Source organism: Muntiacus reevesi, chromosome 21 (genome assembly GCF_963930625.1).
Source record: "Muntiacus reevesi chromosome 21, mMunRee1.1, whole genome shotgun sequence".
Classification (NCBI taxonomy): domain Eukaryota; kingdom Metazoa; phylum Chordata; class Mammalia; order Artiodactyla; family Cervidae; genus Muntiacus; species Muntiacus reevesi.
The window spans coordinates 47914333-47925915 of NC_089269.1; the positions used below are offsets into that span (position 1 = coordinate 47914333).

The 11583-nt window shown below is 39.6% G+C and overlaps 1 non-coding gene across 1 annotated transcript; it reads right to left on the reverse strand.

Moving 5' to 3' along the window:
• Positions 1-3499: 3499 nt before the first annotated feature.
• TRNAC-GCA (transfer RNA cysteine (anticodon GCA)) lies at positions 3500-3571 on the reverse strand. Its single transcript has one exon. It is a non-coding gene; the product is annotated as a tRNA-Cys (tRNA).
• Between the last annotated feature and the right edge of the window lie 8012 nt (positions 3572-11583).

An 11583-nucleotide genomic window follows, 5' to 3' on the forward strand; every position in this document is an offset into this window, starting at 1 on the left:
GGATGTGAGAGTTGGACTATAAAGAAATCTGAGCACTGAAGAATTAATGCTTTTGAATTGTGGTGTTGGAGAAGATGCTTGGGAGTCTCTTGGACTTCAAGGAGATCCAACCAGTCCATCCTAAAGGAAATCAGTCCTGAATATTCATTGGACGGACTGATGCTGAATGCTGAACTCCAATGCTTTGTCCACCTGATGCGAAGAACTGACTTATTTGAAAGGACCCTTATGCTGGGAAAGATTGAAGGCAGGAGGAGAAGGGGACGACAGAGGATCAGATGGTTGGATGGCATCACAGACTCAATGGACATGAATTTGAGCAAGCTCTGGGAGTTGGTGATGGACAGGGAAGTCTGGCATGCTGCAGTCCACGGGGTCACAAAGAGTTGGTCATAACTGAGTGACTGAACTGACTGAAGCAATGATAAAGGATCTACAAATTCCACTTTCTCCAGAGTAAGTCATAATGGGTGTCCATAAAGGCAATGATCATTTTCAGTAAATGATTATCTCTATCTTCTCAATGAAAATTCTCTTCCAGTGTGGGTTGTCTTTTTGTGCCCAGAAAGTTTCTTGCATAGGAGTCTTCTTTTCTTGCTTCAAGAATCTCATTAAGGCAGTTCTAGTCAAACACTCAGTCTTCATCAACTGATTTCTAAAGAAATGTTTATTCCTCTGCAATACCTGCCAAAAGCCTGCTGCTTCCTTAGAGAATATTGGCCCCAGACCACACCTATGGATGTCATTAACCTGTGTTCTTATACCAACTGCTTTTGTCTTTCCTTCTGTGATTGGAGTTCTTTTTGCTATGGCAATAGGAGGGGTGTTTGAATTCCTTCCAGTGAGAAAGAAACATTTCCTCCTTGGTGTCTGGGCTGAAGACACATCCTCCCATTGTAGAGCATCAGAGAATGTTCTGTGTGACCCTGGCTCAACCCCCTGGTAGAAGCAGCTCAGGAGTAATTTTTCAGGCACAATTCACACAGCTTATTGAAAAATGTTAGTGTTAATACATATGTTTTAGAATAAAATTCAATATACATTCATAATGGAAACTCAACAAGCTATGCATAGAAGGAATGTTTCACATCATAAAAAAAGGCCATAAATGGCAAGCCCACAACTAACATCAAACTTAAGGGTAAAAAGCTGAAAGTTTTTTCTCTAGGATCAGGAACAGGATAAAGATATCAAAAACTCTCACCAACTTTTTATTGGCAGTCCTAGCCAGAGCAATTAGACAAGAAAAAGAAATAAAAGGAAATCCAGATCAAAAGAGAAGAAATAAAGTTGTCAACTTTCAGATGACATGATGTTATTTATAGAAAATCTTAAAAAGTGCACCCAAAAGCTGTTAGAACTAGTAAATTCAGCAAAGTTGCAGAATACAAAATCAATATGCAAATATTAGCTGTTTCTATACACTAATAACCAACTCTCAGAAAGAGAAATTAAGAAAGCAATCCCATTTAGAACCATATCTAAAAAAATAAAATACCAGGAATAAATTTAACCAAGGAAGTAAAAGGTATAGGGTTAAAAGAAAATGCCCTAACCCTAACCCTAACATAAACTTGAAGACATTCATGAAAGAAGTTGAGAATGATACAAATAAATGGAAAGAATATTTCATTCTCATATGTTGGAAGAATTAATATTGTTAAAATGTCCATACTACCCAAAGCAACTGATAGATCCAATGCAATTTTTTAAGATTCCAATTCCATTTTTCATGTAAATAGAACATGCAAGTCTAAAATCTGTATGAAACTACAAAAGACTCCAAATAGCCTAGGTAATCTTGAGAAAGAATAAAGCTGGAGGTATCACACTCTCTGATTCCAGACACTATTACAAAGCTATAGTATTGAAAACAGTACACTATTGGCATAAAAACAGACACATAGACAATTCAAACAAAAGAGAAGGCCCATAAATAAACTTGTGTGTATAAATCAGTTAATTAATGACAAAGGATCCAAGAATATGCATTGGGGACAGAAATACACTCCATAGTCTCTTCAATATATGGTGTTGGGAAAACTGGATAGCCACAGGTGAAAGAATGAAACTGGATGCCTATCTTACACCATAAACAAAACTTAAAATGGATAAAGACTTAAACAAGCTTATGTTCAAACTTGTAGAAACCACAAAACTTCTAGAAGAAAACAAAGCGAAGTTCCTTGACATCAGTCACTAAGATGATTTTTTTGGATTTGACACCAAAAGCAAAGGCAACAAAAGCAAAAATAAACTAGTGGGGCTACATCAAACTAAACACTTCTGCACAACAAAGGAAATCATCATTAAAATGAAAAGGTGGCCTGTGGAACAGGAGAAAATATTTGCAAATTATGTCTCTACAATATATAAAAAATTCACACAACTCAATAGCATAAAAGAGTCCGATGCAAAAATGAGCAGAGAATCAGAATAGACGTTTTTCCAAAGAAGACATACAAATAGATAACAGGTACATGAAAATGTGCCCAACATCACTCATCATCAGGGAAATGCAAATCAAAACCACTATGAGATATCACCTTACACTTGTTATCATGGGTATTATCAAAAAGACATGAAATAAGTTTTGGTGCAGATGTGGAGATAAGTGAATGCTTTTTCCTGTTGGTGGGTATGGAAAAAGAGTATGGAGTTTCCTCAAAAACTAAAAACAACACTGCCATATGATCTAGCAATCCCATTTCTGAGTATTTATCTGAAAGAAATGAAAGTACTAACTCAGAAAGATACCCATAATCCTGTTCATTGCAGCACTGTTTACATTAACCAAGGCATGAAATCAATTTAATCATCCATAGATGGATGAATATTTTAAAAAATTGTCATATATATACATGTATATACTACAGAATATTGAACAGCTATAAAAAGAAAGAAATCTTGCCATTTGCCACAACACGGATGAAACTTGAGGCCATTATGCTAAGTGAAATAAATCAACAGAGAAAGACAAATACTGTATAGCCTCAATTATATATGGAATCTGCAGGAGGGAAATTCCCTCATAGACACAGAGAAGATTAGTTATTGCCAGAGGCAGGGGGTGGTCCAAAGATATAAACATCCAATTTTAAAATAAATAAGTTATGGGGATATAGGACGCAGCATGGTGACTATAGTTAATAATACTGGATTGTATATTTGAAAGTTGCTAAGAGAATAGATCTTAAAAGTTCTCACTTTAAGAAAAAATATTTGGAGCTATGTGTGGTGACGGATATTAACTAGGTTTGTGGTGATCATTTCACAACATATACAAATATCAAGTTATTACATTGTGCATGTGAAACTAATATAATGTTATGTGTCAATTATGCCTCAATTTTTAAAATTGGTGGTGGCGGTGGTTTAGTCACTAAGTCATATCTGACTCTTGTGACTCCATGGACTGTAGCCTGCCAGACTTCTCTGTCCATGAGATTCTCCAGGCAAGAATACTAGAGTGGGTTGCCATTTCCTTCTCCAGAGAATCTTCCCAACCCAGGAATCGAACCTGGGTCTCCTGCATTGCAGGCAGATTCTTTACCAACTGAGCTACAAGGGAAGCAATTTTTTTAATTTCTTGGTTTATTATAGTCAGTGGGACTTATGACTGCAAGCCTCATTAGCTATCAGAGCTAGGTGATTTGTGCCTAACCCTCAGGTGGCAGTTATGATAGGTGGGGCTCTAATTGTGTGAACAAGCTCCTGCTAAGGATGCTGGTGGCTTGGTTTTATTATTGGACTGAGGGGGAAGGACGTCAGCTACAAACTGGCATTTGCCATGGGCACTTGCCATCTACCTCTATGAGGATTAAGTCAGGTGCTGCTGCAGCTGCTAATTTTCAACCCACCTTGAAAGGAGTTTTGGGTGGAGAGCAGAAATGAGGCACTCAATGGGAAAAATTGGTAGAACAGGTATTCAGGTAGTTAGATATTTTCAGGAGCTCATTTTATGAGACCAATTCTTGTATCTCCTGATATCTAGAAGAGCACTAAAATCCTTCATGGTGGTGTCTGCTCCTGATGACTAGCAGAAACCTTCTGCAAGAAATATGTGCCTGATTGCATGTATTTCCCTTCACCAAAGTTACATATATACTGAACTTCTCCCCTACTTCTTTGGAGAAATTCCTCAGCGCTATCTGAAATGCTATCTCCCGGGCTATAGTCCCCATTTTGCCCCAAGTAAAACTTGACTCAAAATTCTCACATGGTGTGTTTTTCTGAGTCAGCAGGGAGATGGGAGAAGTGCCCACTGGTTCTTTCAGACTCTAGGGGAGGATTGCAGTCGACACTTGGGTGTCTGCTCATTAGAAACTGGATCCTCAAGGCAGCAACTTGTAAAGTATGCAGTTAAACCCTTTCCTGGATGTCAACTAAAAAATGCAATCTAAAAGTTGAGAGTTAGGTTTTATTCGGTAGGGATGTTAGGTCTTGAGCCCAGGAGACAGTATCTCAGGTGACCCCGAGAGAACTGACTCCAAAGAGGAGGGAGAGGGGCCAGGCTAGATACAAGTCTGCAGCAAGGACCAGGTAATCTGAATATTAAAAGATTACAGTTAATTAAGAGAAAACTAAATCTATCACATGAAGAGATTCAGCGATCTTCTATGTATGGGAAGATGCAAGTGTCTGGGCTTGCTGAAATTGCTTCTTTCATATGCATCTATCTATCTGAGGCCAATCCTTTGTTTATTGTTCACAAATTGTTGTTCAGTTGCTCAGTTGTGTCCAACTCTGCAACCCCATGGACTGTGGCACACCAGGCTTCCCTGTCCTTCACTATCTCCCAGAGTTTGCTCAAATTCATGTCCCTTGAGTCGATGATGCCATTCAACTGTCTCATTCTCTGTCATCCCCTTCTCCTGCCTTCAATCTTTCCCAGCATCAGGGTCTTTTCCAATGAGTCGGCTCCTGGCATCAAGTGGCCAAAGTATTGGAGTTTCAGCTTCAGCATTTGTCCTTCCAATGAACACCCAGGACTGATCTCCTTTAGGATGGACTGATTGAATCTCCTTGCATTCCAAGGGACTCTCAAGAGTCTTCTCCAGCACCACAGTTCAAAAGCATCAATTCTTCGGTGCTCAGCTTTCTTTGTAGTCCAACTCTCACATCTGTACATGACTACTGAAAAAACCAAAACTTTGACTAGATGGATCTTCGTCGGCAAAGTGGTGTCTCTGCTTTTTAATATGCTGTCTAGGTTTATTCACATACTAATTCCTTGTTTACTGCGAGATGGCCAATGCGGTGGATAGCCGCCTCTCACCTTCCCCCAACTCCTCAATGCTTCTGAAAGGAAGTAGCTGAAGGCTCCGAAATAGCTGGCTTTGCTTCACCTGGGCTCAGAAACTTGCATTTGGAAAAGACTTGTTTCCTGGTAGCTGTTTCTCTTCAGTCCCTCAGCAGTGTCTGACTCTTTGCGACCCCATGGACTGACTGCAGCACATCAGGCTTCCCTGTTCTTCACTATCTCCCAGAGTTTCCTCAAACTCATGTCCATTGAGTCAGTGATGCCATCCAACCATTTCATCCTCTGTTAGGTAGAGCAAAAAGCAGAAAGCATTTCATTTCACATGGGAAAGACTGGGAGATGAGTGTTTCCCTCTGTTCCCTCTGTACTGAGTCCTGGGGGAATCCCTGCAGTAAGTAATCATGCTCCCTTCAAGAACAACTTCTTTGCTTTAGTCCTCTGGGACTCATGAACACAAGCCCTGTTGGCTTTCAGATCTTGATATTTGGGGCCTTCCTGCCTCAAGGGGGAACCATAAAAGTTGGAGTGACAGATGCTCAGCCTGAACCCTTCATCCTCAGGGAGACGCTGGGAGTTGGGAGTTCTCTCCTGATTGTGTGGTGCTGTGCTGGGGCTAGGGTTTATGGCACAAGTATGTCTCTGCCTTTTCAACCCATTTTGAAGTGGATATTTTGTCCTTCCCCTGATGTGAAAGAGTCACTCTTCTAGTCTCTGGATTTCTCTCAGAAGGAATTGTTCCTTGTGTAGCTGTGTGTCTGTGGGAGGAGAGAAATTCAGGAGCCTGATCTTATTCTAAAGTCTCTTAAATTTCCACTCCAAAATGTTTGGATGTTTTTGCTCTTTGCTCTTAGAGTTAACATCACTTAAACAATCAATGCAACAAGCATCCTGATTGTAATCTCATTGAGAATAAGTGGATGTTGCCTCTAGTTTTCAATTACTAAATTTAGCCTTTTGAATTCCAGCCAAGAAGAAGGAAATGCCAATCAGCATAGAGATCAAAAAACAAAATTAGGAAGCTCACCAGCAGAACAAGCAAAGGAAGGTTGTCATTCTTCCACCGCAATAACCCAAGAGATAACCTATCTCTTGCTTTAACCCACGTTCGTATAGCATCTATAAAAATGTAACAAAGAGAGTGACACAATGGGAAATGAGAAATGGAGATGAAAGATTTACATTCTAGCCTAGGCTTTGCCATTCACTGGGCTATTTGGGCCAATGTTCTCTAAGTCTTGGTTTCCTCATCTGTGAAATGAGAGTTTTAAACCAGTTTTTATATCATAAGATTCTATCTGAAACTGTTATCAATATTATATAAAATATTGTTATCACTTGTATTTTTGAAATTGGTTTCAATACGAATGGCTAAGTAGGGTGATGCCAGCCTCTTACCACGAGCACATTAGTAAGTGAAATGCACACGTCAAACAGGACCCAGGTGACAATGAAGATAGAAGAGCATGACAATGCTCTGTCACGTCATGACTTTCCTTAGAAGGGCCCCTGAATGTGCTCGAGCAAGAGTCCCAACCACACGAACCGACCAGAAGAACTAACACAAGAGAGCTTTACATCCAAAGTCAATGCCACACATGGGAACAGATGGGGGGGGTGGGCAAGTCGCTGGGGCTATCCTTACTTTATCTTCATGTCCACTGAGCGGCATTGTGTACTTCCTTGTGGAATTTGGAAACGACTTACTGAAATTACAAAGTCTAATTTTCTTTTAAATTGCAGCTTTGGCCCTAACTGCTTTTTAGAATAATGCAAGAGAAAACCATATCTGAGGACTAAAAATGAAGAGAGGATGGGAGGAGACTCTATATTTAGCAGTTTGAATGGTTTCTTTTCTTTCTTTTCAAAGAAATGTACTTGCCTATGATACAGTCTCTCCAGCAAAGTGATTACTCCTCCATTACTCTATTGATACAATATTGTGCATGCTCCCATTGTGTATCTATACAGTAGCTTGAAATTTATTAGTTTGTACTGTAGGTATTATGAATTCCTATGAAAAAAATTGTCTTCAATTTTTTTTTAAGTTTTTTAATTTAATTTCTCTTTTGAGGGGGTATAGTTTGCTCTACCAAATAGTAATTGTAACAAATTGATCTGTTTTGGATGTTGCTATAGTGCAGTTATACATTTTGTTTTCCAAGGGGAGAGGAGAGTAAAAGAAACACCAATGTGTTTAATCTTAATGTCTGGTGCTTGTCACAGTGAAATTATAACTATTACAGTGCACGATCAATGAATATGTTCTCCAAGTGAGCCTCTGTGCTTTTTGTCAAGTTATGCAGTGAACTATTTTTAAGGTCTAATCAGTGATTATTTTTCCCACTGTGTGTTTCTCTAAGGAATTATTTCATACCCGGACCATTCTTAGCAGTTTTCCTCAGTGATATCATGAATGTGAGTCATTGTGTAGCTGCTCAACATTGAGCCAATAACCTTACAGATCTAAAAAAATAAAAAACTTGGCCTTATGGTGACTTCAATTATGTTTTGTTGAATTTATCAGTAAGTGTTAAACTCTTCTATTACCTTCAACAACAAAGAGGAAGGGGATAAGCTCAAGGGAATGAAAAGTGAAGCTCTTATTTACAATTGTATCTTTAGCTCCAAGCATCATACTCAGGATATGTTAAATGGGCATTGCTTGCTTGCTTGCTTGCTAAGTCACTTCAGTCGTGTCCGACCCTGTGCGACCCCATAGACGGCAGCCCACCAGGCTCCCCCGTCCCTGGGATTTAACAATTTGCAAAATGAATAAATAAGTAAAAGTCAGAGATCCTGGGAAGAAAACTTTAATGAAGGAACAATTTCAGATGATGAAATTGGATGTTGTGATGTCCGATTACAGATCTTTAAATATGAAGGTCAAAGAAAGAGGGTTTTGAAGATAGCATGATAATCCTTGTGGAATCCAAACTGCACCGAAATCAAATGAAAACATCCTTAATTAATACCAGGAATTATCCTAAAGTTTTACATAATTGAGATGGTTGAGTTGTTTTTTTTTCATGCAATTTAATCTATACAATAAGAATCATGCTGGTCCATGTGGCTTACCCCACATATCACTAAGGATACAGTAAGTCCCCTATATATGAATGTGTTCCATTCCAAGAGCACATTCATTAAGTCCAGTTTGTTCATAAGTCCAATGGAGTTAGCCTAGGCACCCAACTATCTTGCATGTGTGTGTACTCACTCAGTCATGCCCAACTCTTTGTGACCCTATGGACTGTACCCCACCAGGCTCCTCTGTCCATGGGATTTCTGTCCATGGGATTTTCCTGGAAAGAATACCGGAATGGGTTCTTTCCTCCTCCAGGGGATCTTCCCCAACCCTCCTGCATCTCCTTCATTGCAAGTGGATTCTTTACCCCTGAGACCCTGGGGAAGTGCCAACCAGCCAACGTAATTGGCGACATAGCACTGCACTGTAACAGATTTGTAACATATTTCACACAAACAATGCACAACAAACACAAAATAAGTCAAACATTTTCAATCTTACGGAACAGTACCTTGAAAACTATAGCAGTACAGCACACCCCCCAGACAGGAGCTGGCTCTAGTGAACGGGCAAGAAGAGTTACCGGCTGGAGGAGAGGGGGGTGGGAGCTGGTAGGGCTGAAAGGCTGCCAGCAATAGAAGATGAGGGGCAAGCTGCAGTTTCCCTCACACCTGCCATCGATGGAACGCACGTCCACATCTCTGAAAGCTCACAACTTGAAGGTTTGTACACAGGCGCCTTACTGTATGATAAAGTCCCAGGGACGGTGGTGACAGTCATCCTCAGGAAACTTGTCCTTCATATCCAAACAGCTCTTCCGTTCCTAGCACCATGAGTTACTAGGGCAATTACTATGGAGGCCGGCCTGGGCTGTGGTGATGACTGAGGCTGAGGACACGGCGGCTATGACTTGGCCATGGAGGCTATGGATACAGCGCTTGCTGCCCATCATGCTGTGGAGGATCTGGATTATCCAGTTTCCACTGTAGAGTGAACTCATTCTTCTCAACACTGCAATCATCGTATCCTCCTGATTCAGTTCTGTTTTCATGTCCTTTATCCCCCTGTGGTACTGCATAGCAAGCTATTCTGCCCGGCTCTGTAAGTGGTACATACAGAGTGCTACTCAGTGATGGAACAGTTGAGGTATGTTTAAGCTCCTGAGACGAACAGAATTTATACCTAGGGAAGAGGTGTTCAACTGTAGTGTGTGTGTGTGTGTGTGGGTGTGTGTGGGTGGGTGGGTGTGTGTTATATGTAAACCATATAAACCAGCAAAACAATGACATTGAGCTCTTCAAAATCAGGACTCGGTCCTGGCATCTAACCCCAGAAGCAAAGACAGCAGCAAAGGAAGGATCTAGAATCTCAACTTTCAAGATGTTCATCTCTCTCTTCCCTTTTAATATACAAAGATGCTACCAACTCCCATATTTCAATAAAATACTTTAAATATCAGAGCAAACTTAATTTCAATTCATTTATTTTATGAAACTAGATCTAAGCTCCTTGGGGACAGTGACTGTGCTTGCTTATTCATCATTTTATGCTCTATAACCATGACAATACCCAGCATATACAAGACAGTGAAAGAATGTTTGCAGATGCGAAATTTGTTCGTGGTTTTCTGTAATATAGAGCCATTTTTAACTTGCTGAATAATTATTTGGTACCTCATCCTAATTTGGGAATTAAGATGTCTGTCCACTCACCTTACTTCTCCTGCTCACACATACACATGTTACAGTTGAACATCTTTCCCCTAGATATAATTTCTGTTTGTCCCAGGAGCTTAAAAATATTTCAACAATTACATAGTTAAGTAGCCTGTACTCTGTAGGTATCTGTTACAGAGTCAGGCAGAATAACTTGCAATTTGTCCAAATATGTAAGTTAAAAATTGTTTGCTAAAAATAAAAAGAAAAAATAGATGTTGAGTAAATAAAAGTTTGAACTCAAAAAAAAAAATTGTTTGCAGGCAAGGCAAGACAAGGGGTAGGAAAAGGTATTTGCAACATATGAAACTGGCAAATTTGTGCTCCTGGGCACCACTGAAAACAAACCAAATGTCAATCAACAGTAAAACAGAGAAAGAAATTGCAGTATACCCTTATAACGGAATACCTCGCAGTAGTAACAACCACCAATCTAGAGTAACATCTAGAACTTGCTACATATACTGGAGCTACACGCACCATCTGGATAAATCTCACAGTCACAATGTTGGATGAGAGAACTCAAGCATAACAGAATACAGTATGAGCCTATTTACTTACTTTCCTACACAGAAACTTCTAGAACACAGGGTTATCAGTCAGGATAGCGGTTACCTTTGAGTAAGTGGTATTTGAGAGAGGGTCTGATTGGGGGCTTCTGAGGTGCTCAAAATACCTTATTTTTTGATCCATGGGTTTTTTCAAATGCTCTCTTTGTGATAAGTCATTGAGCTAACACTTTTTGTGTATTTTCTGCATGTCTATTATACTACAATTTAAGACAATTAAAATTGATAACACTGCATAATTTAAAATGAGTCAGCCAAGAATAGACAGTTCAAATTATTTACCAGACTCTTTGTGTACCTACCCTGCATCCTTTGTTGTTTTGTTTAATTGATCAATCATGTCTCTTTGTGACCTGGTGGACTGTAGCTTGCCAGGCTCCTCTGTTCTGGAATTTCTTAGGCAAGAATACTGGAGGGAGTTGCATCTCCTTCTCCAAGGATCAAACCCTGGTCTCCTGCAATGGCAGGCAGATTCCTTAGCACTTAGTCACCAGGGAAGTCCATACTCTATACCCTTACAGACTAGAATATATGGGAGTTTTAAATGAATAACACATTGCTTTTAGTGTCAAGACATGCAAACACTAGCCGTCTGTAGCAGGGGCATAGGTGGGAGAGAAAGGCATGTGAAAGGGTGGTGAGTTCCTGCTCTTAAATCTAGGAGAGAACTAGGGAAGTTTTTCCTGATTACTCATGCTCCAATTTTACAGTATCTACACATTGTTAGTATCTTTACTTTAGTCACAGAACTAATCATAAATAAAGAAATAAGACAAGAAGTTGAATAATAGCCACAAAGAGAATGAAGTGAAGCATTAAGAAACTTCTCAGTTAATAAATCTGCTTACCTATTGATTCCTCTTTTTAGCTTGTATTGCAACTACATTCTGCTCAGTGAATACTGATTATACCAATAATTGCTATAGAAAGTCATGAAGAAGTGTACTGGGATGGGTATTGTTAACTGAGAAAAAAAATGTAGAAAAAGTTCTACGTGGAATTCCCTGGCAG